Below are 18280 nucleotides of genomic sequence, written 5' to 3'. Positions count from 1 at the left end.
TTTAACCAAGCAACAGTTAATGTTGTTGCACCAAGGATATTGTGCTGCATAACTAAATACTTATAAGGTCCCAAAAGCGAGACCTATTGGCTATGCCAATGCTTGTTTCCAGTTGACACCACTGTCAAGACTGCTGCTGTTTTCTAATGCCTTGATTGAGAACTATTGTTTTCAGCCACACTGGACTTCGAGGTGCAATGAGCGTAGGAATAATGAGAGTTGCTGTTTCACCGAACTGTTTTTTACAGTGGCACAAACCAGAGGGGTCTTTAGCACCCACCCCAGCCGGTTACTGACCAGCGAGGCAACAGCTGTGCTGCCATAGCTCTCAATCCCCATTTCCTCGATAGAAGTCTCCCCAGCCCATCACGAATCACTCTCATAACACAGCATGGCCAGCCACTATCAGTTCATATTATATGACCCATCTTGGCCCTCTAACCGTGGCCAATTTTCCCAGAAACCAATGCATGACACGTTTTCATTGAAGATTAAGGAGCTCATTAAAAGACTGGTTTATCCGACCCAGTATCCCTCCCCCCAGCCCCCCAGGCCACCAGTGTGGCAGAGACCCTCGCTTCCACCAACGCAGTAGGGGACAACCTCCTGGCATAAATAATCATCTCTCCCGTGAGGGTGCAGTACATTGTGGCAGATATGCATCTGCCAACATGGCGACACTTCCATCAAAAAGGTGATGCTGCTGCCATGGCATACAGGAGTTAATATGTTGAGAACAAACCATCAATGGCCCTCATGTGCAGGGTTCCCCAAGGGCTGGTCTGACTGGTCAGTTTATGAGCTGGCTTGACAGCGCAGTTGTCGCCAGATAGTTATGTGAGCGTTACTAGAAAGGGGCTTTGGCTCCGCCCACATGTTGGGATGCCGGAGTATATATTTTGAATAGACAGAAGTTGTATGCTTCCACAAAATATGTGCTTGCACTCCACGCAGCGGTGTTCATTTTGTTGATTTATCTAGCTGGCTAAAATTAAACTTTAAGGGCCACACATGGGACATTGGAGTGCTGTCAAAGTGTCCTAGATAGATAGATAGATAATTTATGTTGTTTTCTCTGGCAGCAACACAGATGGGAGGGGACAGTCATTAACATGCAACTGTCATCACCTACACCAGTTGTATTCTACCGTTATTTGCTTCCATGCAAATACATATCTATCCCATGCTATTTTCTTGTAATGCAATACATTGCCATACAACATTCCTTTAAAGCCAGATCTATTGGCATTTCCAATGCTTGTTTTACTGTTTGTGGGCCTGTTTTAGGGTCTGGTGGGCCAGCCAGTTTTTACTGTTGATTTCTCTAACATTAACAAAAACATTGATTGCACATACCTTGGACATTTTTTTTTTTTTTTTACAAATTATATTGTTTTTTAAAAGGAAAAAGTGATATGCACGGCCATTACATCTCGTATATTAGAAACGCATATACTCATTAAATCTCCAACCCCATAGTCCTATCAGGCTATATTCATAATATATCAGCAGAAACATAGGCATTGCAGTATAATAAGGAGATACCCCGTCCATGCAGGAGACATTTAGCAAAAAAATATATGGCATATACCAATATCACAAGATAAGGCCCCCTCTATAAACTTGACATCAACCCACATATTCATATCTTGTTTCAATATGATAGGCAGCAGACATTCAAATAAGCTAGGCTATACATTAAACTCAGGAACGAATCAGTGCATAGAGACTCCAGAACAGGCAGTTTATACATTATAATGTAGTTAATAAGTATTCATCTAGCACATCGGAGACTGATAGGAACAACATCACCTCTAGTGCTCCCGGAATGTGATTTTAAGCATAGTATTCACTGATCTAGGCATTCAGTGATCAAGAGTGCCAAGCGATTTAAAGAATTCCAAAAGTGTATCCCACTCCTTTGCAATTCGCCGTTTCCCTAACCTTCTGTATAATGTGTATAATGTGTGATGGCCTCTTGGCAGAGGCCATCACTATCCGCCACTCACCACCTTTCCACCTCTTCTCTCCAATGAGATACTATTGGGGCGTTGCGGATTTCCACCGCCTAGTCCGAAACCGTTTAGCCAGGAGAAACACCAAATCGCTTCATCACCTTAGTGCTCTTAGGGCGTGGATAGAGACCCCAAATACAATTCACAAATAGTTGCCAATTACTTATCCCAGTCGAGTCCTGCTATGCAGAACTGATCTGTGTCCAGTAAGAGGATATTGCAGGCCAGGCCCACAACATATGCCACAGGTCTGGGTCATGACAGCGGACATGCCGGTGAAACAACAGGGAACGTGGCATGAAGTCTATGTGGTGTGATGTATGCACGGCGAAAAATCGAGACCTGAATGAATTTAAACCTGGAAATGTGAGAGATTTTCCTGGGGTATTCGGGTAGGGAAGACCATTCTTTGTCCAGGAATTCTCAGGCTATATCCTTCTCCCAACAGGATCTCAGTGGGGGGGGGGTCATGGAAATCAATTAGTGTGCCCTTAGTCCCTGATAGAATCATCGGGTCAGGTGTCTGCTGAAGCCCATAGTGTGCAAGGATTGTATAAATTGATGTGTGGGAGGTTCCACCCTGTTGGGAGCCCAGTGCCACTTGATATTTCGTGTAATACTAGCATGTGTGAGAAACAGTGAGTCGGGCAGTCCTTGAGCATTTGTGAAGTCTGTGTGGCATAGCAAGAGCCTATCCTCAAACAGTACCCACACTGCAGTCACCCCTCCGCACTCCCATGGGAACAATCGCCTCCTCGTTTGAGTGGCAGCTGGTCTGGGTAGTCCCAACAGAGGTATGTTGGGGGCATAGGGCCAATCGGAACAGTGTACTGCAGGGCCATTTTCCAGTATGCAAGAGTTACTCGCAATAGTACAGGGGCATTAGGGAGAGCGAGCGAGCCCAGACAGATACGTTTGTGTAAATTACCCTGCTCCAGCATGTGCTGCATATAATCAATTTTCTAAAGATTGCGTCCGGCTAGCCAATAAGAGAGCCATTGAAGCTGCCCCGCTGGACAATAAGCTCTGAAATCTGGCACCCCCAGCCCACCTCCATCCGACGGTAACTGCAGTTTAGCAAGGCTAAGTAGTCTCTTTCCCGTACCCCACACCAGATCTATCAAGAGAGAATTATGTAATCTAAAAAATCGAGCACGGATCAACACTGTTAAATTAACGAAAAAGTAAAGGAGACATGGCAGCATCACCGTTTTAACAAGCGCCAGCCGACAGTGGGAGCGTGATCCAGAATGTCATCTGTGACCTAAGTTCCCCTCCAACAAATCCAGCGGGTCTCTGTAGATTTGTACCTCTAAATATTTAAATGTAGTAGGTGCTACTTGTATAGCCTTGTCTCCAAAGCATATGGTCGGTCTAATGGGCATATCTACAAAGAGAAAAGCATGGGATTTGTCAATGTTAATGGAAAGCCCTGAGAGCGTCGCATAGACTGAAAATGGCTAAGCTACTGTGGGCAGGTTCATACTGAGGTCTTCGGAATACAGTATTATACCATCCTCATACAAGGATGTTGCATGAATTGTGGGCTGATACATATTCCCCAGATGTTTGCTCCCTACCAGAGCCACCGCACTAGCGGTTCCAGTGCACTCATGAATAGCAACAGGGATAGTGGGCAGCCCTGTCTAGTACCACAGAAAATGGGGTATGCATCTGAAATGTGTGCGCCTTTCCATATACGTGCTGTAGGTGAGGTGTATAAGTTTAACCCATCAGAGGTAATTGGAAGGGTTTCCAAAGTGTATGAGGGCGGCCAACATATAATCCCAACCCAGGGTATCAAAAGCCTGGCTTAGGTCCAGTGAGAAGCAGCCTGCCTGTGGATATTGTCCCCTGGCGGCATCCATGACATGATAAAGTCAATGTATGTTTAGGGAGGGACTGTGGCAGGGAACAAAGCCACATTGTTCTGTGTGTTTAATGGTAGAGAGTAGGGGGAGAAGCCTCTGCGCCAATATCTTACTCAGAATGTTATACTCAGTGTAGAGTAACAATAAGGGCCTATAGGAGGACATATCATTGGGGCCTTACCAGGCTTTAATAGGGAAGTCACCAAGCCTGCCCGGTAGTAGGGGGCAGTGAGAAGAAATACAGGCGTTCCATTTGCGGCATCAGGTGGTTAATAAAGGTGGTACAAATCTCCACTGGGAGTCCATCTGTTCCCGGGGTTTTGCTGCGGGACAACTCCTTAATGGCCACCCGAATTTTGCCTGCAGCTAGTGGGGCAGCGAGAGCCTCCCTGTCTGCTGCAGGTATCTGAGGCAGCTTCAAGTCGCTTAAAAAGGCATGAATGGCTGGCGGTCCAGCAGGGGGAGGACCTGAATATAGGTCTGCATATTAATCGCGTAAGGCCATATTATTGTCAAGTTGTGTAGTTGAGTGGAGCATTTGAGGTATGAGGATATCAAGAATTGGAATGGGTTAGGGTATGTCTCTGATCATCTGGGCCAATAAAGTACCGGATTTATCAGCCTCAGTATGCAATTTCTGCACATATGTCCAATAGTCTATGACATGCAGCCGCTCGAGGAGTTAAGCGTAATCTATTCTTGCTGCCTGTAGTTCCAGTGCATGTGTTGCATCCTCGATCACAGCCTGTTCCAGCAAACCCAACTAGCCCTCTACACGGGTCAGCTCGCGGAGAACAGTTTGGCGGGCTCCCACAGTTGCGCTAATGAATGTCCCTCTTACCACTATTTTAAATGCCTCCGACTCCACAAATAGTGAGGAGGCTGTGTTCGTGTTTTCCACAATATAGGTATCTATCGTTTTCGCCAATGTACCCCGGAATACCCCGTCTTCCAGTAGTCGAGGGAGTTAGCGCCACGTGTAATGCAAAATTCAACTGGAGAAAAAATGGTTTATAACGTACTGAGAAGGAGATCAAGAATGCATCTAATATATTACTGGGAGCAGGTTGGCTTGGTAAGGGCGGTGGGGCAGGAAAGGGGGGAAGTCGACAGATGATGGAATAGGGAAAATAAAATAAATAAATCCTATTCCTCCATCTGTCGACATTCCCCCACTGCCCCGCCCCACCGCGCTTACCTGCACGGACCGCTGCTGTTGGCTTGGTAAATAATATAGTGGGTACTCGGTATTGATGCCTTTTTCAGTTTAACTGGTTAATTACAAGTGCTAACTCCAAATTTCACAATCAGATAGGGCTGATGAAGAGTACCTTCACGCAATATATTTCACTCTTAAAAAGGCCCTCGAGAGGCACAGAAAAATCCCTGTTATTTCCACGTTATTTCCATGCCCAGGAATTAACATTACCAGGAAGTCCCTGTGATTCTGTAGGTGGTTAAGAAACTGGTATTACGAGCTTTCGGGGCATAACTTGGGGAGAGTACATTCCTCCGATAGATTCACATGAACTGAAGAATTACTTCCTGGGCATGAGCAGATTCTACTTACACCTATCAAACTAGGGGTGTCATAGTAGCAGTGATGCAAAAGTAGCCAAAGTTAGCTAAAATGGGTGCAGGCTTTGTAGTTTAACTACCAATCACTAGCCTGTATGTTAGTGTTATCTGCTACCATATATTTTCTTTTAATTTCCCCTTTCAAAGTATTTACATGTATTCTCATTTCATACATACGTAATCCAGAAAGCATTTTAATATGTTCTGCAAACATGTCTAGGCCAGAAGAGCTTTATTGTACGCATAGAACCATGCTGATTTTCAGTGCCAACATCCCCACACATTTGGAAAATCCAAATTTCAAAAACGTAATAATAATTTTCACATCTAACAAAGAATTTGGATAATTTAGAGGCAAATACACATAACTTACTCTTACAATGACACCCGTTTTAAGTTCTCCCTGTGTGTTGAAACAGATCTTGGCCATGTTGGTCGAACTGTGATTATATCGCCATTAAGGTCTACATTGCCCAGCGCATGCATTAGTCAAGTTTGGTTATCCAATTCAGGGACAGAATTTCAATCTACATAACGTATATAAATACACACCCCTTTTTAGGTCTCGCCTGCGAACGCAGCGCGAAGCGCTGCTAGCAAGCGAGATCTATTGTTGCTGACTTGCCTCGGAAGTGGGACAGGAGATGTGCACGCGCAGGCTTTTGGCGGATTTGAGTTGGTGTACGCGCCTACAGCCACGCGGCGTGCACATCTCCTGTCCCCCTTCCCTCGCAAGCCAGCATGCAGTTTCACTTTCGTCAACACGCACGTCCTAGTTGATCTTGTTTTGTTTGTTGCTGCGGTGTAACTTGTTTTAAATTGCAGTGCCTTTAGAAATTTGTAAACTCGCGTGATTGTTGCTTTCACATCCCGCGCTTGCAGCGCTCGTTAATGGTTGATTTACATATGGATTATTTAAAATCGTTTCCACAACTTTGATCTCCTGGGATCGTACCGAAGGCTGGAAACTCGCCAGACGTGCCCGGCACCGGTGCGCATGAGCCGCCCCGCCCCGGCCACTAGGTGAAGCGGTTGCCTCTTGGGTCCGATCAACAGCCATCGCTCGATCTGCACCGAAACAGAAGGAAGCCCCGTGCCCCAGTCTCCGTACTGCAACAATGCGCTTCTCGGCGAGGGACATAGCGCTGCTCCTTTTAGGTAAGTTTTAGGGCACTAAATCTGGATCGTTGATGTACGTGTGTGTGTGCATTTGTGTAAGCGCAGCCCCTGCATGTCAACGATATCGAGACGATAAAATGCAGAGATGGAAACCCTTGACCTGCAAATTAGGAAAGGAGCTCTGCAACTCACCCAAACCACTGTGCCACAATGTGTTTTTCTGTGCATTCTTGAGGCCTTATAGGGGCCACCTAAAGTATTCCGTATCCGGCGTGTGGCTGAGGGCCAGCTTTAGCGTTGTAGGCACCCGATGCGACAGTCATTTTTAGTGCCCCCACACCCAGGATCTCCTGCTCGGATTCTCTCACTACCTCCAGGCAAAAGTGCCCCTCATGTCTACAGTAATAAGTTACTGCTAAACACAGCGCCCCCCCCTTTCCCCACCCAAGGTCAGCGCCCTGTGCGGCCGCACCTGTCGCACTGTCCTAAAGATGGCCCTGTGTGGCTGTGATGAGCTGTATATAATCACATTGCAGCGCTAAGAAATAATGGTAGTGGTGACCCAGAATGTCCTTTAAAATCACATATCGCAGTGCAGTCAGTGCTTCCTCCTTTCAGTGTGTACAACCAAGGGTGTGCACCATGCGAGGACCTGCTTTCGTGTGCGCAGAGATCTCAGGGGCACTATGTCCAGTATCAGTACGTAATATTAATATTGTTATTGGATTTGCCTCCCATTGTTAACACAGGTCCACAAGTACCAGAATGCATGTGTAAAACAACAGTACGAAATGGGCTATTCACGCGTACCATGGAAATAGCAGAAGAATCTTTCCTTTTTGTTCAGGGAAGAGAGAGGGATAAAGTTGTATCTCATTACTCATATTCCTGGAAATCCTTTGCGGTTAGAACATTGTGTGCTGCCTTGAATTGTGACTTTGTTTATTTTTGTTTAAATTTCTTTATTGATTTTAAGATAGCCATATCACACATAAAAATGGCATACATTCCATAAACCCTACGTAGGCTACAAGTTCAGTTTTACACATCTCGTTTTTTTTTACCGAAACAGTTCATTGTTAAAGGGAGCATGATCACAGTAATCAATATATATGCAGTGTTTCTTTACAGCAAAACGCATATAGCAGTCTTTTGGCCAACATACCTCCAGCAAAGAACTGTGCAGTGTGCACATTAGTGTACAGGCCAGGGCTGTTTCTTATGTATAGTCCTATGCTGTAAAGTGTGCCTGTAAGACACCCACAAGCAGGTGGGTTGGTAACCTGGACAGTATATGTGCGAGTGTATCGTGCAATAAATATCACATTTATATCGGCAGTGGGGCGTCAGTGAGTCACGCAGCTCCTTCTTTACACCAAGAAGTGAAATGAGTGCAATATCGTGATTCCCGCATGTGCTCATGTTTTTAAATAGATCTACGTCACTGTTCGGTTTGTCTGACCCATGGATATTTGGGGTCCTTGTTGTAGCGCTGCATTCCACAATGAGGTTGCTTCAGAGCGCTGTGGGGTGCATGCTTACATTGCAGGGTTACAGTCTTACGGCTATTGCCTACAGACGAACCATGAGATAAAACACAGTACAACGGTCTACGCTCAAACGTTCTTTGTATTAACTGTGGTATCGGGTCCCTCAATCAGGGTCATTGTTTTTAAAGTAAATATAACATAAGACGCACATTATTTAATGTTAAGGATCTTCCATTCTTCGTGAAATTCTTTTATTCCATGTCGGTATATTTAATGTGATAGACCTACACATGGATGTGCATGACCTCACATGCCTTGGAATATGTAATGTTTTGGGGTATATTAAATATGACGTACTTAACAATTACAGTGCCTGACGTCATATACTTTAAAATATTGTATTTAAGTTGTCCAGCTGCGGAAAAGCAAACATTAATGGTCTGAGTCAAACATTTTATCGTTCCTTTCAGATTTGTTGGAAGTGATGCATCTCCTTGGCCTGACTTCGACTAGGGTCCCTGGCTCTATATGTGCCATTCTGCACTTGTTTTCTCCTGTCCCCTTCGCTGCCCCCGTGATTCTGTGCCTTTTTCTCCTTCTGTCCCCTTCGCTGCCCCCGTGATTCTGTGCCTTTCTCCTTCTGTCCCCTTCGCTGCACCGTGACACAACCGTACACACAAGCACACCCAACCACACAAAAACAAGCACACACACAAGCACAACACACACAACCACACACACACCCACAACCACACACACACAACCACACACCCACCCACAACCGCACATACACCCACAACCGCACACACACCCACAACCGCACACACACAACTACACCGTCAGTGCACACTTTCACCAGGCACAGACACCACCAGTCAGTGCATGCTTCCACCAGGCACATTCCACCGAACGTCAGTGCACGCTTCCACCAGGCACACACACACCACCGGACGTCCGTGCACGCTTTCACCAAGCACACACACACCACCAGCCGTCAGTGCACGCTTTCACCAGGCACACACACCACCAGCCGTCAGTGCATGCTTTCACCAGGCACACACACCACCAGCCGTCAGTGCACGCTTCCACCAGGCACACACACCACCAGCCGGCAGTGCACACTTCCACCAGACACACACACCACCAGCCATCAGTGCACAATTTCTACAGGCACACACGCCACCAGCCATCAGTGCACACATCAATTGTTAACGCATCCACAATTAACTATTGTAGCAATCGCAATATGGCGCACTTTACTTTTACACATATTCATCTAAAGCGCAGCATGCCATCATTGCTACAAAAATACACATTTTTTTGACCTACAATTTATAGACTTTTGTTGCAATTGGTGTTGCAATATTTTGCAATGCCAATGGCTCAAACTTAATTAATGCGAGACCTATTGCATTGCAAATGCTTGTTTGTAGATGTCGGTCATACTCATCAAATATATGTGGAAACACTGATCAGTGGTACTTACTGTAGCCATTACTTCTGCTTCAGCATTTCTATTACTGCAGTCAGAACGTGCATTGGTTTTACAGAGTTGTGTGAAGGGCAGCAGAAATACTTCATTTACAGTTGCCTATTGTTAAAACCAAGGAAACATTGCAAACTGGACTCATTAAACTAGGTCCAACTTCTTTTTATCCACTATTGCCATTAAATAAGGCTCTTATAGACACTGTTATGGCTGCTTGGTCCAAGCCATGCATGGCCCTCCAGCCAGTTGACCTGTTTCCATCAACATAGGGTGGCCCATGATTTTCTAACAAGGTGTCATGGTTGTCGGGTCGGACGCGAACTTCTGAGGCTTCCCCCCCCGCAATCATGACGGTTGGCGAAAGAGTCCCATCGAACGCGCATGCGCAGGGATAGGCAGAACGATTAAAACTCTGCCTTTCCCGAGCGAGAGCGCTTCGCGTTCTAGTGTTCTCAGGCCTTGGAATCCTCACTTCTGGTGCGTCGCGGCCCCTCACTTCCGCGTCGTCGGCGTCCTGGTTCCTCGTCGGGGCATTAGCTCCTGTTTTCGGCAAATTGAAGTTGATATCCTGCGTTTTCAGAAGATCGTGAAGGCGAAGGCGAAGGCGAAGTAACAGCATTTATAACCGTGGTTACGGTATTGAGCGCTTTGCGCTGTCTTTTTGTTATTTGTATTTCTGTGCAAGTAGTTAATGGCAATCTCCAACCAGAGTTACTGGTACCCTGTTGAGCACCCTTGCTTCCTCCATAGGTGCTAAACTTCGCCTGCTCCGATATTTCATTTATTTTCAGATGTTTATGACAAGAGGTTGCAAGAAGTATTGCAGGTGGGCATCATAGAAAAAAGGGGCATATGGAAAACGTTTAGATATATGCATTCACTAAAAGATCGTACCTTGCATTTGCAGCGTTGTTTAAGACTTGTCCTTATTCTGCACCTCCTCTACAGTCCTGGCCAAAAGAGGGATATAGGTATATATTTTCCTGATGACAGTCATACAATTAAAGAAGTTGGTGGTGTTGTTTGTGATCTAATCTGTTTCATTTACCTTTAGCTTTATTTACCTAGTGGATCGTTTTCAGACGTCTCCTGGTTCTGAAGTCTCTTCGCAGTACCTGGTATCACAGAGGAGTGTCTCCCCATTCTTCCCTTGTTTTGTTTCCCCTCTTCCCCATATCACCTAGTGTAGCCTGTTTCCCTATAGGCACAGGAGGTGATTGGGGGGAAGTTGTGGAGTTTTGCTGCAGTTCCGTGGCGTTCCTGTAGAAACACAGGTGAGGTCTACGACACAAGGCACCTATGCCTGAAAGCCTACTGGTATAGGCACCAACAACTAAAGTCACTATCTAAAATAAACACGTAGTAATAGATTCCTTACCTTGGAATTACCGCCATGCCTCAGACTGGATCCGGAAAGTTTTCATCAGCAGTACCCCTGCGCGTCGGAAGGTGGCGTTATGCGGCTCCGCGTCCGGGTCGCGGGGATGACGTCGCGGCAGCTACTTAGACGCCGCCCTCACGCGCTGACGTCAGGTCTTTCTGTTTTTCGAGTCGATCGACTCCTGTTGCCGTCGGGATGCCCGGCTTCACGTCTTGCTGGGACTGTCTTCGCATGATGTCGGTGACGGACCTGCACCACGTGTGTCTCTACTGCCTGGGGCGAGACCACAACCCCAATTCGTGCCCCGACTGCCGGGCCATGGCGCCAAAGACTTTGCAGGAGCGGTCCCGAAAGTTGCTTGAAGTCTGGCAGTCGGCTCTGTGCCGCTCAAGGTCCCGGTCCCGTGGGAGGTCGAGTGAGTGGTCGCAGAGCCACCACCATTGTTTGTCGGGATCGAAGTCTTCACACTCGGGGCCAGGTAAGGTGAAGCATCACAAGAAGTTGAAGAAGCATCATTGCTCTCTGGCTTCCCCTTTCCCGTCGCGCGACGTGGCTGAGGGTGCGGGTGGTGCCTTCCCCGCGGCTCCGGTGGAGCCTACGCAGTCGCCATCGGTCTACCCGCCCTTCCCGGGTCCGTAGGCGACTCCGGCCCAGCTGCAGGGATTTCTGTCAGCCATGGCTTGCCTCTTTGGGCCGTCGGGCCCCGCCGGGCACGCCTTTGGGCCCCGCGGGCCCAACTGGGGGTCCTTGCCCTTTACTGTCGGCAGCTCCGCCTCCGGCATCGCTGTCGGCTCCGGCCCTGGCACCACAGGGCCTCCATGGATCCAGGCCTGGATCCCGGTCGACGCCGGTTGACCTTGTGACACCTCCACCGACGTTGACCCCACCGGCACCACCTCCGATGTCGCCCGTGCTACCAAACAACGTCAGCCCCGATGTAGACACGGCACCGGAACTGCGTCGCTCTACGCCGATTCCAACGCCGATGGGGCATTTCTACCCCTATGTCGAGCCTCCTTATTTGCAGCCTGTACATCAGGCTGGACTTCGGAGGAAGGGGAGGACTGGGAGGGGTCTGAGGACCCTCTCACAGCTCAATGTGAGTTTGACCCCGACTGGGCAGAGGAGCTGGGGATGCCAGTGGTCTGGACACCGCTCCTGACCTTGGCATGCAAACTCCTCCTACCGTGGCTACGGAGGAGGGTGCAAGTTACGCAGTGGTGTTGCGTAGGGCGGCCGAGGCCCTCAACCTCGAGCTCCCTACCGTGGCCGTCATGACTAACCTCCAGACAGAACTGCTTCAGCCGGCGGCTACCTCCGCGGAGCCACTGCTGCCCTTTAATGATGCACTTTCTGATGTTCTTTTGGGCACCTGGTCCAGGCCCAAGACAGGGGCTCTTGTGGATAGGAACGTGGCCCGATGCCATCGCCCGGCCCCGGGTGCCCCCTTTTCCTTTCTCAACACCCCACCCCTGAGAGCTTGGTTGTCCAAGCCTCTACGTCCCAGAGTGCATTCCCTACCGCACCCCCAGACAGGGAATCCAAGAAACTGGAGCCGTTCCGTAAGAAGATTTTTTCTTCCGCCAGTTCAGGGCTGCGGGCTGTGAACATCGCATGCCTCTTGGGCCGTTATTCCCACTCTGTGTGTGATACAGTGGCGCAAGTGCTGCCTCAGTGTCCGGAGGAGGCCCGGACAGTGCTCTCTCAAGCTATTGCTGAAGGAAGGGATGCAGCCAAGTTCACATTCCGTTGTGGCCTTGACACCGCTGACTCGCTGGGCAGGGCGATTTCCACGACAGTGTAGCTCCACCACCACGCCTGGCTGAGGACAACTGGTTTCTCTGGGGATGTCCAGAACACTCTGATGGACATGCCCTTTGATGGCATTCGCCTTTTTGGCAACTAGGCAGATATTGCGTTGGAGCGCTTTAAGGACTCGCGGGCTACGGCCAAGTCCTTGGGCCTTTTGCCACTCGCCCTCCTCCTCCTTCTGCTTTTTGCTCCTTTCGTGGCCACGGAAGGGGCACCCCGACAAGTTCGCTTCAGAGCCACAGACCTGAGCAGCAACAGTCCCAGCGCGGCCGTGGGACCTGCCGAGGTGGGTCAGGGGGCCAGCGGGCGGGTCAGTCCACCTCCACCCCGGCCACCACTGCCTCCAAACCTTCCTAGTCCGGTTTTTCAGGCCCATCAAATGCCAGTGGGGGGCAGGATTCGCCATCACCTCCCCCACTGGCACACCATCACTAAAGACAGGTGGGTTTTACAAATAGCCCAAAGGGGCTTCTCCCTCCCCTTCGAGACTACCCCTCCAGCCATGCCACCCCAGTACCACCACATGTCAGGGGATCACTTGGCACTTCTTCAACAGGAGGTCATGTCCCTCTTGGCCAAGGGAGCCATAAGCGCGTGCCTGCGCCAGAAGTAGGTCATAGTTGCTACTCCCACTACTTTCTGGTGCCCAAGAAGGACAAGGGTCTGCGTCTTATTTCGGACCTCCGTAACGTCAATCGCTTCCTCCGGAAGGAGAAGTTCAAGATGTTAACTCTGGCTCAGGCCTTGTCTGCCCTCGACCCTGTAGACTGGTTGGTAGCGTTGGATCTGCAGGACGTATATTTCCATATTGCCTTTCTGCCGGCCCACCGGTGTAACCTACGGTTTACGGTAGGCCACGAGCACTTTCAGTTTACCGTGCTCCCTTTTGGCCTTACCAGCACCCCTCGGGTGTTCATGAAAGGGATGGCGGTGGTTGCAGCTCATCTGCGCAGATCAGGGGTTCCAGTCTTCCCCTATCTCGACGACTGGCTGTTGAAGGCGGGCTCGCCCCACACAGCAGTCGTCTTCCACCTCCAGACTACGGCCGACCTCCCGCATTTGCTGGGGTTCACCCTCAATGTGCCGAAGTCGCACCTGAGTCCCTCTCAGAAGCTCCTCTTCATTGGAGCGGATCAGGATACGACACACTTTCGGGTCTATCCTCCCGAACGGCGAGTCAAGGATATTCAGGCTCTGAGTCTGATCTTTCGGCCTCTATCATGGGTTTCGTTCAGGATGACCCTGAGGCTGCTGGGCCTCATGGCGTCCTGCATCCTGCTGGTCGATCATGCCAGATAGCATATGCGAGCTCTGCAGTGGGACCTGAAGTTCCGGTGGGCGCAGCATCAGGGGAACCTGTCCGAGTCCGTCCAGATCTCGGAGGGCACTGAACAACAATTGCAGTGGTGGCTCACAAACCGGCATTGTATTGTATTGTAATTGTAATTGCATTTGTATGGCGCTTACTACCCCTGACGAGGCGTCAAAGCGCTTTTCAGTGAGTAGCACGCTACTCCGGGACCTATAGAGGATTAGTGTTGAATTAGTATAGTGAAACATGCAAGTACATTTTTAAGTGGTGGATATGTTAGTCGGTTATTTGGATTCGGAAGGATAGCAGAAGGATAGAAGAGAAAAAAAAGGTTTGTATTCATATAGCGCTTCTTACCCCTGATGGGGGTGTTGAAGCGCTTTTTTTTTGGTGAGTAGCACGCTACTCCGGAAACCCATAAAGGATCAGTGGTGAATTAGTATGGTGAAATATGAAAGCAATTTGAGTGGTGGATATTAGTCAGTTATTTGGAGTGAGAAGGATAGCGGAGGGATAGAAGGGAAAGAAAGGTTTGCATTCATATAGCGCCTGTTACCCCTGATGGGGTGTTGAAGCGCTTTTCTGGCGAGTAGCAGGCTACTCCGTAACCCATAAAGGATTAGTGTTGAAAATTAGTATAGTGAAATATGAAGTAGTTTGAGTGGTGGATATGTTAGTCAGTTATTTGGATTAAGAAGGGTTGGGGAGGGGAAAAGGAAAAAGCTTTGCATTTATATAGCTTTTGTAACCCTGATGAGATGTTGAAACTATTTTTGGGCGAGTAGCACGCTACTCTAGAATGCATAAAGGATTAGTTGTGAATTAGTATATTGGAATATGGAATTAGAGAAGTGAACATGTTAGTCTGTTATTTCGATTGAAAAGGATAGGGGAGGGATAAAAGAGTGAAGGATTTCTTTTTTTAGGTAATAGCAGTAGGAGGAGGCTTTTGGATGAGTAAAAAGGGGTTTTGGAGGGGAAGAGTCAGAGGGAAGAGTTTAGAAAGGTTTGTTTTGGGGGATTGGTATAGTAAAAGAGGTGTCAGATGATGCAAGGAGGGGTGGAGTAGGAGAGAGTCAAGAAAGGGTTATTTTGGGGAACATAGTAGTGGTATGGGGTTTGGGATAAATGAGAGAGTGGATGTACAGGATATAATGATAGATGTATAGGGTGAGAGATAGGGTAGTGCATTGTAAAGAGTAGTAGAAAGAAGTTTGAGATGAGTCAGAAAGTTGGACTAGAAGATATATTGAGAGAAGTATAGGCATAGGTTAGTGCATTTGAAATGCTAAATTAGAAGAAAGTGATAAATATATAGATCCATAAGTACATTGAAAGTATGTAGATGCATAAAGGAAGTATGTTTATGTAGATTAAAGATTTTGATAGAAGTACAGGATGAGAAATAGGGTAGTGCATTGGATATGCTTTTTCCGGAGAAAAGTAACAGACACACAGATCCAAGGGCATGGAGGTACATAGATGCACAATGGAAGCAAGTACATGTAGACCAAAGATGATTTTTTTGTTGTGTTTTTTTTTGTTTTTATAACAACATAATTATTATACAAAACATTACACAAAGATAGGTACATAATCTACAGTGAAAATAAATGCTTATATACTGAGAGACACATACATAGGGTGGGTATTTATGAGTGGGAGAATGGGCAGCATTTCTGGCCCAGGTCCCGACCAGTCTCGAACAGGCTCAAACAGGCACTCACCCTTGTCCTCTCCACCCTTAGCCTCGACGCCCGGTCTGAGACGCCCTAAGCCTCTGCCTTTTATATCCCTAGTAATAAGGTGACCCCTTCAGCCAGTGAGAACCCCAGCCCTAACCCTATCCAATCACAACACTATCCCTAAAATCTAGAAACAATAGGGGACCAGGACCTTACAGCCAATCTCAGCCCTAGTCCGAGCACCCAATGACTTTCAAAAACCCTGATCCCTACGTCCAATAGAGGCCCTAGCCCTACCAGTAGTCCCAACCCAAATCCAAGCAAGCAATGGCACAGGAACCCTAGTCCCTACTGTCAATAGAAAGCCTAACCCTACTCTTAGTACCACACCTAGTCCAGCAACCAATCAAACCGGAAGGCCTAGTCCCTACTTCCAATAGAAATCCTAACCCTAGCCCTTGTCCCAACCCTACATTGAGGGTTCTAATTGGTTTCTGGGTCTGTGATTCAATAAAATACCCAACCAATGAGGACACTAACCCTAATCCAATAGAAACATCAGATACAACCACCAATCAGTGTATACATATACCTACCACTAGCAGACTATATAAGGTCCCAGCGACCTCAGACAAGGTTTGCTGGCCAGGGAGTTGGGAGCTGTTTCTCTTGTTCAGAATCTCCTAGGAGACAGACAGGCACAATCCACACATTGGACTTCTGCAGGTAAGGGCCTAACTGGTCCTCTGAAAATAGTGTTTGTATAAAACTGTACTCCCTCTCCTGGCCAAAACACAAGGGCACAGTCCCTATTAAACACAGTTTAAACAGCACTCAGAAGATCACTGCTGCCTCAGAGCACACGCTGATGAAGAATATCCCTGTTGCTGGGGGTGGGGGGGGGGGGGGGAGTGGCTGGTCAATTGGGTCATATTGGCATTGGGTCAATGGCAGATCTCTCTCCCTTCCCCAACCGGAGCACACAGTGGTGACGGATGTGTCCCTCCTGGGATGGGGCGGCCACATGGGAGAGGCGGAGATCAGAGGCCTCTGGTCTCCGGCGGAGTCCCGGCTCCATATCAACCTTATAGAGCTCCGGGCGATCTGACTTGCACTGAAGGCATTCCTTCCCACTGTCAAAGGGAGAGTAGTGCAGGTGTTCACAGACAACACCACCGCCATGTGGTACTACAACAAACAGGGCGGGGTGGGGTCGTGGACCCTATGTCAGGAGGCTCTGTGCCTCTGGACATGTCTGGAACATCAGGGCATTTCCCTGGTGGTTCAACACCTGGCAGGTTCACTGAACGCCAGGGCGGACGAACTCAGCCGCAGGTGCATGATGGATCACGAATGGCGTCTTCACTCATTTTACTTGAACCGCACTCAACAGTTCTGGGTGGACGACCAGCTCTTTGTTGACTACGTAGGCGCCAAGAAAGGTCGGGCCGTACACAAGGGGACTATCTCCTGATGGGTCGTCTTGTGTATTAAAGCCTGTTATCCTCTGGCAAAGAAGGAGCCTCCATTGGGGCTACGCGCCCATTCCACCAGGGCGACGGCTGCCACTACGGCATTGGGACGTGGTGTCCCCTTACAAGACATCTGTCTGGCAGCTACGCGGGCCTCGCTGCACACTTTTACTAAGCATTACTGCCTAGACAGCCAAGTCCGGAGAGACGGCTTCTTTGGCCGTTCTGTTCTCCGGGACTTCCTGGTGTAATCTTGGTTCGCAGACCCATCGCCGGTGTTGGTATTGCTGGGGTATCTATTCTAAGGTAAGGAATCTATAACTACATGTTTCTTTCAGATGAACAAATTACTTACCTTCGGTAACGATATATCTGTAAGAAACATTAGTAGTGATAGATTCCTTACCGCCCCACCCATCCTCCCCGTTCTGCAAACTGATTTCTAGGGTTAAGGTCATCCCTTTCATGGCCCTAGTTTCAAGGCACCAGTGGTCAGTATCTTGCATGGCTCTGCATTCCTGCCGCGGAAAGTCGTCTACAGAACTGACGTCAGTGCACGAAGGCGGCATCTAAGTAACTGCCGCGACGTCATCTCGCCGACCACGATGCCAACGACAGACACAGAGCCGCACGACGCCACCTTCCAACGTGCAGGGGTACTGCTGACGAAAACTTTCCGGATCCAGTCTGACGCCTGGGGGTAATTCTAAGGTAAGGAATCTATCACTACTAATGTTTCTTACAGATATATCGTTACCGAAGGTAAGTAACTTGTTCACTAATGCCTTTCCGACCAGTCCGCTGGATACAGAGTCAAAATGTATTGATGCCTTCAGAAAGAGGCCAGTTTGGCCTTAAGATCCTTGAACATAGTGTACTTCTGGGCAGGGGCACTGGTGCTGTATGTGACATGGCCAGCAAAATCGTACTGGTCATCCCAGAAGACCTCATGGTCTTGCTGACTTAAATGATATATGATGGCCAGAATTCAGCTAAGAATGTCTTGTGTGCTAGTTTGGACACCTCGGAATGTGTCGGCGTAGTTATTGTCATGAG

General features: G+C 48.3%; 1 protein-coding gene across 43 annotated transcripts in view; it reads left to right on the top strand.

Annotated features, from left to right (window-relative positions):
• The window catches only part of SORBS1 (sorbin and SH3 domain containing 1), a 1103390-nt gene that overhangs the window by 533480 nt on the left and 551630 nt on the right, over positions 1–18280 (top strand). Inside the window, exon 1 of one of the 43 annotated variants that reach the window (XM_085603621.1) lies at positions 10174–10198. The exons of 41 other annotated variants lie outside the window; for them this stretch is intronic. The gene's annotated coding sequence lies outside the window, so the exon portion shown is untranslated. Of the gene's footprint in view, positions 1–10173; positions 10199–18280 lie in introns of those variants that run through there. One more of the 43 variants, XM_085603633.1, reaches the window with a different exon arrangement.

Source organism: Triturus cristatus, chromosome 1_2 (assembly GCF_964204655.1).
Source record: "Triturus cristatus chromosome 1_2, aTriCri1.1, whole genome shotgun sequence".
In the NCBI taxonomy this organism is placed as follows: Eukaryota; Metazoa; Chordata; class Amphibia; order Caudata; family Salamandridae; genus Triturus; species Triturus cristatus.
The sequence above is the reverse complement of the archived record's forward strand: the minus strand, read 5'-3'. Positions and strand labels throughout refer to the sequence as shown.